Raw genomic sequence first — 13062 nt, forward strand, 5'->3', positions numbered from 1 at the left:
AGGGTGGTGGGACAGGCATAGCTTGTGTTTACAGGACACCTGCAGGTTCTTCCCTGGGCACATGGCCAGGTGCTTCTAGGGGTTTTGGAGAAGGTGGTTGCTATTGCAAATCTTGGGGGACAACCTAAAAACCCAGTGGGTTTTTTTTAAAGATTTATTTATTTATCTGAAAGGCAGAGGTACATAGAGAGAAGGAGAGCAGAGAAAGATAGGTCTTCCATCCGCCGGTTCACTCCCCAATTGACCGCAATGGCCGGAGCTGCGCCAATCTGAAGCCAGGAACCAGGAGCTTCCTCCGGGTCTCCCACGTGGGTGCAGGGGCCCAAGGACCTGGGCCATCCTCCGCTGCTATCCCAGGCTATAACAGAGAGCTGGATCGGAAGTGGAGCAGCTGGGACTAGAACCAGCGCCCATATGGGATGCCGGCGCCTCAGGCCAGGGCTTTAACCCGCTGTGCCACAGCACCGGCCCCCAGAACCCAGTGGGTTTTGACCTCCATTTCAAACCTTCCAGGATTGAAATCCAAGCCCTAGAAATACATAATGTTTATTAAGGATTATACAAAGGAGAAGTGCTGGGTGATTCAAAACATTGATTTTATTTGGTGCAAAATGCTGGCAGACTGTTTCCTGGAAGTTGTCAAGGCCCGGTGGCCACTGGGAGGGGGTGGCATCTGTTGCTGCAGTTATGCAGATCCTGTCTTGTTGGGGCCTGGGTCTGGAGAGGGGACGCATGACTGTGTGTTGGCAAAGCAGGCACCATACGCCGCCACCCGCTCTTCTTGCTAATTTATTTTTACCATTTTCTTTTATGGCCTTCTACAAACACACTTCCCAGGGAGTTCCTTTACAGGGCAAGGCAGAGAAATTAGCATTTACATCATATTTCACAGTTTGCCATGAGCTCCTCCCCCCTGCACATCAAACCACGTGCTTTCATGAGGAAGACGTCCACATCAGAGTGAATATTTCCACATACGGCGTCTGCGCTTAGTGGATGGTGTGTCTGCTTGCTGGCTTCAGAGAAAAGACAGGGATGTGTGTCTTTCCCCACTGTGCCTGCCACAGAGGGGACTTCGGGCGAGGGTGGCTGAGCCAGAGGTACACACCCAGGCCCACCTCCTCCTTCTCACACCCTCTGTCCCTTCCTTCTTGCTCATCCTTGCCCCCTCACCGAATGTCCTGGCTTCTCCCTTTCCTCCTCCTTTCTTCCACCTGTTTGATTAACCACATTTATTCAGCGCTTGCACTGGTCCAGGCTCTGACCTGGGTACTGGCCGGAGGGAGGAGAATCGGGCCCTTAAAGTAGAACGGGCTCCTCTCGAGGGCTCGAAAGCACTGCCAAAGCCTTTGAATTTTAAGCTGCTGCACGTGAACCTCTAACCCATGACGTTTTTTAGGCATGTAAAATAAATACACCTGTACTGTTGGACCAGCTTTCCCCTCTTAGAGTCAGCAATGTGGAAATCACACAGGAGCCCCCTAAGGATGTGGTGCCCCATACCGTTCAGGAGAAGGGACAAAAAATCCCGCTTGCAAACAAGCCCCACACTCACCACGGCTCCTGCTGTCTGTCTCTCTTCCCTGTTACTCTCTACCTTGTGCTATCCCAAAGATGTTGAATGCGGATTGCCAGGAATGTTGTCTATGTGTTTGCATCTCGTCCTCTATATAGCTCCTGTTGTAGGAGAGAGAATGGAGGCAGACGCAGGTTTGGTGGCCATGCAGGCCCTGGGCCCATGCCATGACAGGATTTGTTTCCTTGCAGCCCGGGTGGCTCCCCCTGAGTGCTGTTTCCAGGATTTGCTGTGGGCTGTGCTTTACTGGCTATCTCAGAGGACAGCTTTGTCCAAGGGGCGGGTGACAGCAAAAGCACAGACTGACCAGTCCCCAGGAATGAGGGCCCAAAACCTCTGGGGAGACCCCAGGATGCCCTGCCATAGGGGCCAGCAACTGGCAAACCAGAGAGTGCTGGCTTCTCCCAGGGTGGGGGCAGCGGCTCTGAGAGGCTGGGGGAAGTGCCAGAAACTAGCAGGGCAGGTTGACAGATGTGTTTCCAGCAGCTGCCTCACTGGTGCTTGGCAGATGGGGTGCAGGGACCAGGCAGCTGAAAACCTGGATCTGTTTCAAATCATTCCATTCCCAGGCTCTGAGCAGCACGTTTCCAGAGGGCAGTTGCGGGAATCAGTGGCTCCAGGTACCCCCAGGCAGAGAATTTCTACCTGAACCCTGCGCAAAGCCTGGTTTTGTGGACAGGGGATGGTGGGGCTGAGTGAGCCTCCCCTAACTTAGGAAATCCCTTATTTCTGCACCTGCCCTTGTAGTGCTGCCTTTCACCTCTGGTACCTTAGACACCGGATACCTTTGAGCTCTGCCTACTTTCCTAAGGAGACTGTTCCCCTGATGGCTAACTTGACCTTCTAGAGCTGTGCTGTCTGATAAAGCAGCTCTAACCAATTGTGGCTGTTGCAAACTGATATGTAAGTGTAAAATAGTACATTTCAAAAGGATACTACATATGCAATATCTCGGTAACATTTTTATACTAATAAGTATTGAAATAAGTTTTTGAGGTTAAATAAGATATATTGTTAAATTAATTTCACTTTTTTAAAAAAAATGTGGCTACTAGAGAATTTAAAACGACATGTGTAGCCTACATCTTTTGGTCAATGTGGTCCCAGAGGGCACACATTGAGGCATCATCTGCAAAGAACATTGTTGCCTGTGTCCTCAGCAAAATTTGCCTACAAGCCCTTGTAGCTGAGGACCACCAGGACCCAGAGGCCGGAGCCACTCCTTTGTTCCTGAGTGGAATGCGAGCCACACTGGGTCCTTGGGAACACAGGTTGGCTATTTCGGAAGAGGAGTTGCTGTCTTTGTTACTTGGAGCAGTTTCTGCTGATTTGCTACTGCTGCATCTAGATAGGATCCTGTGCTCTGTCCCACGGTTTGTGGCTGCTCCCGCTGCACCCTAAGAGGCTCCAGAGTGGCCTCTCAGGGAACGTGATCTCTCTACCTGCTCCCCATGGTGGCTGGGCTTGTTCCTGGCTGAGTCCTAGTACCCCGACTTCTCTACCTCTGTCCGGGCTGTGTCTTCCCTACCTTGACAAGCTGCCAGGTTTGAAGCAGGAGCCCCTGCAAGCTAGAGCAACCTTGGAAAGCAAACAGGAGTGAGCATCTTGCTACAGCCACCTCCATCCTGAGTCACCCCAACCCAACTTCACAGGAGACGTCCCCACGCCTAGGGCAGTGGGGATGGAGTGTTATCTCTTAACCCTGTGTCTCAGCACAAGATCACCCTGGGGATGGATTGTTACCCCTCTATTCAGCGGTACATCCTCTCTGGACCCCTCAGTGGCAACCAGAATTCCCCATCTTCCCTGGCGAGCTCACCCTTCTGGGAGCAGTGAGGATGTGCTTCCCTTGCCACTTGGCTCCCACTGTTAGATGTCTGTGGAGCACCTCCCCTGTGGCAGGCACCTTGCTGAGCCCTGGCAGCACAGTAACAAACACGAGCAGCCCCGCCCTGGGCTCTCAGAGCTCCCTCTAGTGGAAAAGATGCATGCTGACCAAGAAGTCCTGCCAGGGCATCCTTACAAAGCCCAAGAGCCCCTTGATAAAGGATGCAGGAGACTGGTCCAGCCCCTAATGGGGTGGATGGGGTCAGGGAAGGCTTTCCTGGGGGTGGGGTGTTTGTGCTGAAGTTTTTTTTTTTTTATTTTGAAAGCTGTGTTTTTGTTTCCAAACAGTTTCCATTAAGGAGAGGGTCTTGAGACTCAGATGAGACTGGAAAATATATACCAGTTTGGCCTGAGGCAGAATCATCTGGAAGGAAAATTTTTAAAGAGACTAGAGAACAAGGGATCTGGAAAACTAGCACATCCTGGCATTAAGTCTTCAGAGCAAGACCAGGCTGTAACTGTGAGATGGAGACGGGGTTGGATTCACAGTGGATTCAGGCAAGAGGTTCAAGGCCAAAGTGGTGAAGGGTGACAGGGTGTGCGCCTGACACATCTGTGCCGAGCTGCAGGTTGTGTTCTTGGTGCTATGCCTGCCCTGTGTTTTAATAGACCTCACAAAAGCATCAGACGGTGGAGTATGCCTGAGAGGGCACCCAGTGTTGGAAAGACCTGGTTCCAGCCCTGACTTTGTCCCCTGACCCGCTCTGTGAACCTGGGTGAGCCCCCTCTCCTCTCTGGAATGCAACCTCCTCAGCTGTAAAATCAGGGGGCTGCACTGGTGACCCCCAAGCCCACATGCACATCTGAGGTTCCAGGACCTTGGGAGTCAATGACGTGCTTGGCTGAGCCATTCCCGGCTGTGGCTGGGAGGTCGGGGTTCAAGCCTGTTATGGAGCTGCCGCCCCGAGGCTGCCACTTCAGATATTAATTTCTTTTCTCCTCCTGAGGCATGGAGGGCTTTGTGAATGACTGGAGGAATTGCTTCCAGCCCTGGCGATGGCCACTGGTCTAGAAATCGAATGGAGCTGACCCCTGTGCCCCTGCCCCCGGGGCACTTGTGCCCCAGGCTCCAGTGATGTGACCCAGAGCCTTTCTCCTGTGAACAAGCTGTGGCCCAGCTCCTGAGAACTGGGAACCGGTGACAAACTTCCACTCGGATGTCCTCAGAGTCCTGCTCTGCTCCACTGGAATCCTGAGCAGAGAGACCCCTGCTTTTATCAGAAGTGCAAAGTCGTGGACCTGGGCTTGCGCAGTTGTGAATTAGAACCCTGTAATAGGGTCAGTGTTGTGGCGTAGTAGGTAAGGTTGCTGCCTGAGAGGCTGGCATCCCATGTTGCTACACAAATGCAGGTTTGTGTCCCAGCTATTCCACTTCTGACCCAGCTCCCTGCTAATGGCCTGGAAAAGCAGTGGAAGATGGAACAAGTGCTTGGGCCTCTGCACCCATGTGGGAGATCTGGGTGAATTTCCTGGCTCCTGGCTTCAGCCTGGCCAGTGCTGGCCATTGTGGCCATCTGGGGAGTGAACCAGCAGATGGAAGATCTCTCTGTCTGTCTGTCTCTGTCTCTTTGTCTCTGTCTCTGTCTCTCTCTAACTCTGATTTTCGAAATAAATAAATGAATCTTATAACTAGCTGAGTAATTCTGGGTAACTTCTGTAAGCCTCAGTTTCTTCATCTGTAAAATGGGGGAAGGTAATATCATTCACACCCTCATCATTAAAATGAGCTCCTGTTACATTGTATCACATGCAAGCACCCAGCAAAACATAGAGATGGATACAGATGATTATGATCATAAAATTAAAACAGCAATAAATACATACTTCTGAATGAAAAAATGTCTCTCTAGAGCATACAGATGTTACTGCTAATTTTTACACTGCCTTTTAACCTAGAAAACTCTCCGTTCACTGTCCTGTTTTATTCTCACCAGGACCTACGAGGCAAATATCGCCATTCCTCTGTCTCAGCTGGGCCACAGCTTGTAAAAGGGCAGTGGAAAGTCCCAAGTTGCAGCTACCCATAGGGATATAAACCCAAACTGGGGTGTTTTCTCACTATCTTATGCTGTTTGAACTGGACACACAATCCTATCAACCGTTCTCCCTTTCTCTTTATGGGCAGATGTTGGTCACTCAAACCTGAGACCATTTTGCTGGAAAGGCCTTGGAGAGTGGGCGTGCACCCTCTCCTTTGGCATGGCCAGGAAGATTGGCTGAGAATAGCTCAGGGCTGATGTTGGGCTGGGTGGCTCCAGGCCTCTGCTGCATATGCAGGTGAGTGGTGACTACACTGGTGGGACAGGACAGGTGGGTGTCCTGTGTCCTGGGCTGGCAGGTGGGTCTGGCGGGGACCTGATAGCACACACAGGTGGGAAATTCTAGTAAAGACAGCCAATCACTGGCTGAGGTTTCTGGAAGAGGGAGATAGTCCCAGTTACACAGATATCCCATTTTGTCTTCTTCCTGCCACCCCCAGGCCAGGGTTTGCTCCTAATTAACTAATTCCTATGAAAACTTTGCCTGTGCCTTTGAGAAGCTCACAGTCACAGCCTAGAAAAGCTGTCTGGAGGTTTACCAGATACCAGCTCCCACAAACTTTCTGATTCCTTTCCTGCTAAATCTGAAAATATCTTTAGGGGAGAAATAAATAAATAAGCCCCCAGAAACAACACCTTATCAGAATAATAAAATTAAATTACAACAGGGTTGCCAGTGACACAATATCAGAGGGTGACAAGAGGAAGTCTCAGTACAAACGTCGGATCTGTCTGTTTATAGATCTAATAAATTATGTTAGAATCTTGCTCTTATAAATCCAGGCTGTCGAGGAAACCCAACAACTAATTCATCAGTTGCTCATCGTGAGGTCTGCTTCCCGTTCCAATTGCTCACCGTGTAGATAACAAGGAGCCTTCCAGCCTGGCTGGTTAAATGTCATTTGTTTCAGAGCTGGAACACGGCACGGATCATTGCTCACACATAGTCACCCAATTATATTAACCTGTGCAGCAATACGGTGTAATGACATGACATTAACGCAGCCACTTCAGAGGGGCGACAACTTTCCTCCTAGCCGAGGACAAGCCGGCCCACTTCTCCCCAATGGCTCCCCTGTCATTTAAATGCAAAACAAAAGCTCCTGAATGGAAGCAGCAAAGTCCCTCCTCTCCCGCAGCCTCTGAAATCCAGAGGATTCTCCGTGCTGTCCTCCAAGCTGGCGAGCTGAGCTTTTTATTCAGCAGCTCAATTTTCCCGTAAGACAAGATCTCCATCTCTGTTCTGAGATTCACAATTTCTTGTCTTACTTGAGGGCAGCTCTGGGACTGCCTTCAAAATATGGAATGATGAGATGAAGAAATTGGGGGATGAGAGACGCAGAGCGAGCTCTATTCACAGAAGGGAATGACAAGTGCCCTTCTGAGGATCTTTGTCATTTGGGTACCGAGGGACTTTGGTCTTGTTCAAAGACATACGGGGAGAAGAACAGACCTAGTGGCTTTCAAAGCCATGCCTTTCTGCTCTGGTCACTACTGGCAACTGGGGCCAGGTAATACTGTTTCCCTGGGCATCTCTCCTGTGCACTGTAGAGTGTTTGGCTGCATCTCTGAGTTCTACTTATCAGACGCCAGTGGCATTCCCCACTCGTAGTGACAAGCAAAAATGTCTCCAGACACTACCCACTGTCATCTAGGGAGCAGATGAAGTCTGGAGGCGACAGTCAGGGCCACAGGGGAAAAGGCAGGAGGCGACCTCCATCTCCGTGTTCGCTCTGTGTCTACACCTCCACGTGGGGCTTGCTCCAGAGAGAAGAAAGCCTCTTCTGCTCCTTCGGAGGAGGCCCGGGTTCTCTGTTCCCTCACTTGGTCCTGGCAGTGCTCTTCCACTGGGGCAGCCAACCGCCCAGTCACGCCACGGGATGGAAGTGCCTAAGGCAGCTGGTGGTCATCCAGGGATGTGGTGCTGGCGTTGCAAAGGGGTTGACTCTGGCACAGAGATGGGCATTCACAGGCTGCAGTTTGAAGTCACTGTTCCTATGGATTCTTCTGGAATATGGGGCCTTCTCACACTCACATGGGCAGCTGGCTGGTTTGTGACACAGCCGGATTCCCCGCGAACCATGAGACTCAGGGGCACCATGAGACTGAAAAGTTGGAGACGATTACAGGATGTCCTATGCGCCAGCTCTGTGGCACACGTTCTGGGCTTAAAGATTCAGATAGCAACCAGAGACAGTGAAGAGGAACAAAGAAAGTCTTAGTTTGTTTACCAGGTAAGTCCATTGTCTGAAGATGGTTGCTCCTCCCCCCCCACTTCCTTCCTCTCTCTTCCTTCCTCTCTCTTTCTTTCTCCTTCCTTCTTTCCTTCCTTTTTTTTGATCAAGAATAAGTAAATAGGGAAAAAAGCACGTGGGGCTCTGAGAAAGTTTGCATCTTAAAGCAGAGAACTGATACTCATAGTGAAGAAGATTGATTATAGGAAGCCAAAGAATACTCTAGAACACATCTGACTTGCCTTATTTATTTATTTATTTTTAATTTTTTTTCTGACTTGCCCTTTTAACAAAACTCAGAGAAATGTGAGTATGCAGTGTATGATGCAAGAAATGAAAAACGAGCTGATGATGTACTAATATGATATGAAGGGAGAAAATTGAGAGGAGTTAGAAATAAAAAAGAAATGAAAATCAAAAAGGTGAACTATAAAGAAATAAAATTAAAATCAACATTAGAGGCAGCGCATAGCAGAACTGGCAAGGCAGAAAATAGGGTCAATAATCTCTTCACCTCCGCAGGCCTCCAGGTCACTGTCTGTTCAGTGGTGATGACAGTAGTGCCAGCTCCAGGAGTCGTTTGAGCACTAAACAGAATTGAGGATGTAAATCTCTTCACAGAGTATTTGGGATGAGGAATGCTTCCAAAATATCAGCTATTATCTTTACAATTAAAGACCTAATATAAAAAATTGATAGTTACAAAAGACATGTTTTTTAAATGATTGTAATTGTGCATTGAACTAACAACAGGCAAGGAAACCACTGGACTTGGGATCAGAAATCTTGGATAAATCTGAAAAACTCTAGCATATTGGAGGAGGAAAAAATGCAAAAAGATAAAATACGCAGAGAACAGAGAATGGTGCTTAATCATACAGATTATTGCTATCCCTATGAAACAGACCATTCTGTATATTCTTTTGTATATGTGAAATACTTAAAATTCTTCCAAAAATTTTAAATAAATACAAAATTTAACAAAAAGTAATGGCTAAAGGTGAACCACGTGTTGTTAAGCTTAAAAAAACAAATATTTCATGGAAAGGTCTGTAAGAAGCTAGAAAAATGTTATGCAAGGACACAGTGTTCAGCAAAGCTAGTGTTCTCCAACTGTTGTATCTGGCTTTCCTTTCTCCATGGCATTCATCTCAAGTCTGTGCGGGTTTGCTGTTTGTCATTCACGCAGATGTGAGTTCCATGGGGGCAGGGGCAATGTTTTGCTCTCTGCTGTGTCCTCAGAGTCTAGATTAGAGCCTGCCATGGAGTAAGTAGGTCCTCAATAAACAGGTGTTGAGTCCATGGGTGAATGGTGCTTCCATGTCTGCTATGATGGGATTCCATAGACAATTTACCTTGGGAAGTGTTGCTGACCATACCTTCCTCTTGCACAGTAGCTATAGCCAATGCGTATTTCTGTGGAACTCCATTTTGGGAGTGGACTTGACACAATCTGGCCCCTCCATTACAGCTCTGATCTCAACAGCTTCTCCGCTTCTCCTCTGCCTCTTGCTCATTCCTGCTCCAGCCACAGTGGCCTCCCTGGTTATGATCCCTTGAACACCGCAGGCAAGCTTTCAGGTCAGGATCCCTGCGCATGTGTTCTCTGCTTAGAATGCTCTTCTGTGCTTCATGTTTCTTATTTTTAAAAAATTTTATTTAAGAGGCAGAGAAAGAGAGAGGGAGAGAGAGTTTCCATCTGTTGGGTCACTCCCCTAATGCCTGTAGTGGTTAGGGCTGAGCTACAGTCCTAGCCAAACCCAAGAGCCAGGAACTCAATCCAGGTTTCCCATGTGGGTGGCAGGGACCCATCACCAACTACCTTGCAGGGTGTGCATTAGCAAGAAGCTGGAATTGGGAGCAGAACTGGGATTTGAACCCCAGCCCAGTAGTATGGATGTACATTTGGCCTAACCAGTAGGTCAAACACTCACCATTCACATCAAGTTTTTATTCAAACACATTTTGCTAAAAGGTTTCCCAGGGGCCAGTGCAGTGGTGTAGTAAGTTAAGCCTCCACCTGCAGCATTAGGATCCCATATGGGTGCCAGTTTGAGTCCTGGCTGCTCCACTTCTGACCCAGCTCTCTGCTATAGCCAGGGAAAGCAGTGGAAGACAACCTAAGTACTTGAGCCCCTACACTCATGTGGGAGACCTGGAAGAACCTCCTGGCTTCTGGCTTTGGATCGGCTCAGCTCCCGATATTGTGACCATTTGGGGTGTGAACCAGAGGGTGGAAACTCTATCTTTCCCTCTGTCTGTAACTCTGCCTCTCAAATAAATATGTAAATCTTAAAAAAAAAAGTGCTCCCCAAGGACCCTATTAAAATTATCATGCGTCCAACTCCTGATGCCCTTTCTCGACTTTAGCCTCCTTTCTAGCATGTGCTGTCATCAGAAATGCTATGTAATTTATTTATCCATTTTGCTTATCATCTGTCTCCCCCACTAGCATGTCAGCTCCATGAGGGCAGAACTTAATTTCTGTTCTATTCATTGTTGTATCTAGATCAGTGCTTTGCACACTGTAGGAGCTTGACAAATATTTCTTCAAAAACATAGATTAATAGGCTGGCACCGTGGCTCACCATGGCTAATCCTCCACCTGTGGCGCCAGCACCCCGGGTTCTAGTCCCGGTTGGGGCGCTGGGTACTAGTCCCGGTTGCTCCTCTTCCAGTCCAGCTCTCTGCTGTGGCCCTGGAGGGCAATGGAGGATGGCCCAAGTGCTTGGGTCCCTGCACCTGCATGGGAGACCGGGAGGAAGCACCCGGCTCCTGGCTTCGGATCGGCGCAGCATCAGCCGTGGCGGCCATTAGGGGAGTGAACCAACAGAAGGAAGACCTTTCTCTCTGTCTTTCTCTCACTGTCTATAACTCTCTCTCTCTGCCTCTCTCGCTCTCACTGTCTAACTCTGCCTGTCTAAAGAAAAAAAACATAGAGGCCGGCGCCGTGGCTCAATAGACTAATCCTCCGCCTTGCGGCGCCGGCACACCGGGTTCTAGTCCCGGTCAGGGCGCTGGATTCTGTCCCGGTTGCCCCTCTTCCAGGCCAGCTCTCTGCTGTGGCCAGGGAGTGCAGTGGAGGATGGCCCAAGTCCTTGGACCCTGCACCCCATGGGAGACCAGGAGAAGCACCTGGCTCCTGCCATCGGATCAGTGCGATGCGCCGGCCGCAGCACGCCGGCCGCGGTGGCCATTGGAGGGTGAACCAACGGCAAAAGGAAGCCTTTCTCTCTGTCTCTCTCTCTCTCACTGTCCACTCTGCCTGTCAAAAAAAGAAAAAAGAAAAAACATAGATTAATAAATGAATCAAACCTACAGGTGTCCAGGAAGAAAACAGCCTAAAGGATAAAGATCAGATTGCGTTCAGACTGCCACAATTCTGAAAGCTGTAAGACAGGGAATTCTCCTTGAAAACAGAAGATTATGACTCAAACCACATGATTCCTAGTCAAATTGTTCAATTCTGAAGACAACAGAAAGATGTATTTGCAAAATGTACCACATATGAGCCCATCTTAAATAGTAAGAGCAAATCAAATGAGATTCTTAAAAGTATACTACATATGGGAGCCAGCACTGTGGTGTAGCAGGTTAAACTGTCACCTGCAGCTCCTGCATCCCATATGGGCTCAAGTTTGAGTCCTGGCTGCTCAACTTCTGATCTAGCTCTCTGCTGTGGCCTGGTAAAGCAGTAGAAGATGGCCCAAGTCCTAGGGCCCCTGCATCCATGTGGGAGACCTGGAGGAAGCTCCTGGCTCCTGGCTTCAGATCGGCACAGCTCTGACCATCGCAGCCATCTGGGGAGCAAACCAGCGGATGGAAGAACTCTCTTTCTCTCTGCATCTGCCTCTCTTTAACTCTGCCTTTCAAATAAAAATAAATCTTAAAAAAAGTATACTATAAATGAATGAGACAAAGCTGAGGGCACAGAAATGGGTACTTCAAGATAAAAGTGTGAGAAGTGAACATTAAAATCAGTTAAATGTAGAAGTGAGTCTATTATTTTAATAACAATAAATATGGTTATATTTTATCTGAAAACATTTCTTGGAAAAGATGAACATAATATAAACAAACATGAAATTAAGCATTAAAAATCTGGTTTAGGGGCTGGCCTGTGGCTCACATGGTTAATCCTCTGCCTGCAGTGCTGGCATCCCATATGGGCACTGGGTTCTAGTCCCGGTTTCTCCTCTTCCAGTCCAGCTCTCTACTGTGGCTCGGGAAAGCAGTGGAGGATGGCCCAAGTGCTTGGGCGCCTGCACCCGCGTGGGAGACCAGGAGGAATCACCTGGCTCCTAGCTTCGGATCTTCGTAGCCCCAGCTGTGGCGGCCATTTGAGGGGTGAACCAACGGAAGGAAGACCTTTCTCTCTGTCTCTCTCTCTCTCACTGTCTAACTCTGCCTGTCAAATAAATAAAAAACAAAAACAAAAACCAAAAAGATAGCTAAAAAAATCTGGTTTAAAAATTCTAGATTATTTCATTGTTTGATTTTTTTTAAAAGATTTATTTATTTATTTGAGAGGCAGAGTTACAGAGTGAGGTAGAGGCAGAGAGAGAGGTCTTCCATCCACTGGTTCACTCCCCAAATGGCCGCAATGGTCAGAGCTGGGGTGATCTGGAGCCAGGGGCCAGGAGCTTCTTCCTGGTCTCCCACGTGGGTGCAGAGGCCCAAGGACTTGGACCATCTTCTACTGCTTTCCCAGGCCATAGCAGAGGGCAAGATTATAAGTGTAGCAGCTGGGACTTGAACTGGTGCCCAAATGGGATGCTGGTGTTGCAGGCGGAGGCCGCTAAATTATTTCAATAAAAACACATGATAGTGGGTTAGGAAGGGATTGGGGGTAAATTTAAAAAAAAATTCACTCCTCTCATAGAAGCAGAGTCAACAAAAATGCTCCCCGTGGGCTTCTGGAAAGCAAGTGGAGGAACGTGTAGAGCAGTAAGTGGTGAGCCGTGGGACTCCTCCACGGGATGCACCAAAACCACCTAATGAGTTACTAAATCCACAAATACTTGGCTGACGTGGACTTTCATGGAATCTGTGCCAGGATCACACCTGATCAGAAAAGGAAGTCAAGAGAAGCAGGAAGAGGCAGGTTGGCAGATTTTAGGAAGAATTTCACAATCTTGAGACATGACTGTGAGAACAAACTGGGGACATTCTGACTAACTTTCCAAGGACCCAGGAAGCCTTGACATGATAAACAGGCATGACCGTGGGTAGTAGTCTCGTCCCCTCCTTTTAGCGGATTCTTTCAAGACTAGCAGCCCCTGTGAATCCAAATTCTTTCTCTACCCTTCCTTAGAATTCTGATAAA

Source organism: Oryctolagus cuniculus, chromosome 11 (genome assembly GCF_964237555.1).
Source record: "Oryctolagus cuniculus chromosome 11, mOryCun1.1, whole genome shotgun sequence".
In the NCBI taxonomy this organism is placed as follows: domain Eukaryota; kingdom Metazoa; phylum Chordata; class Mammalia; order Lagomorpha; family Leporidae; genus Oryctolagus; species Oryctolagus cuniculus.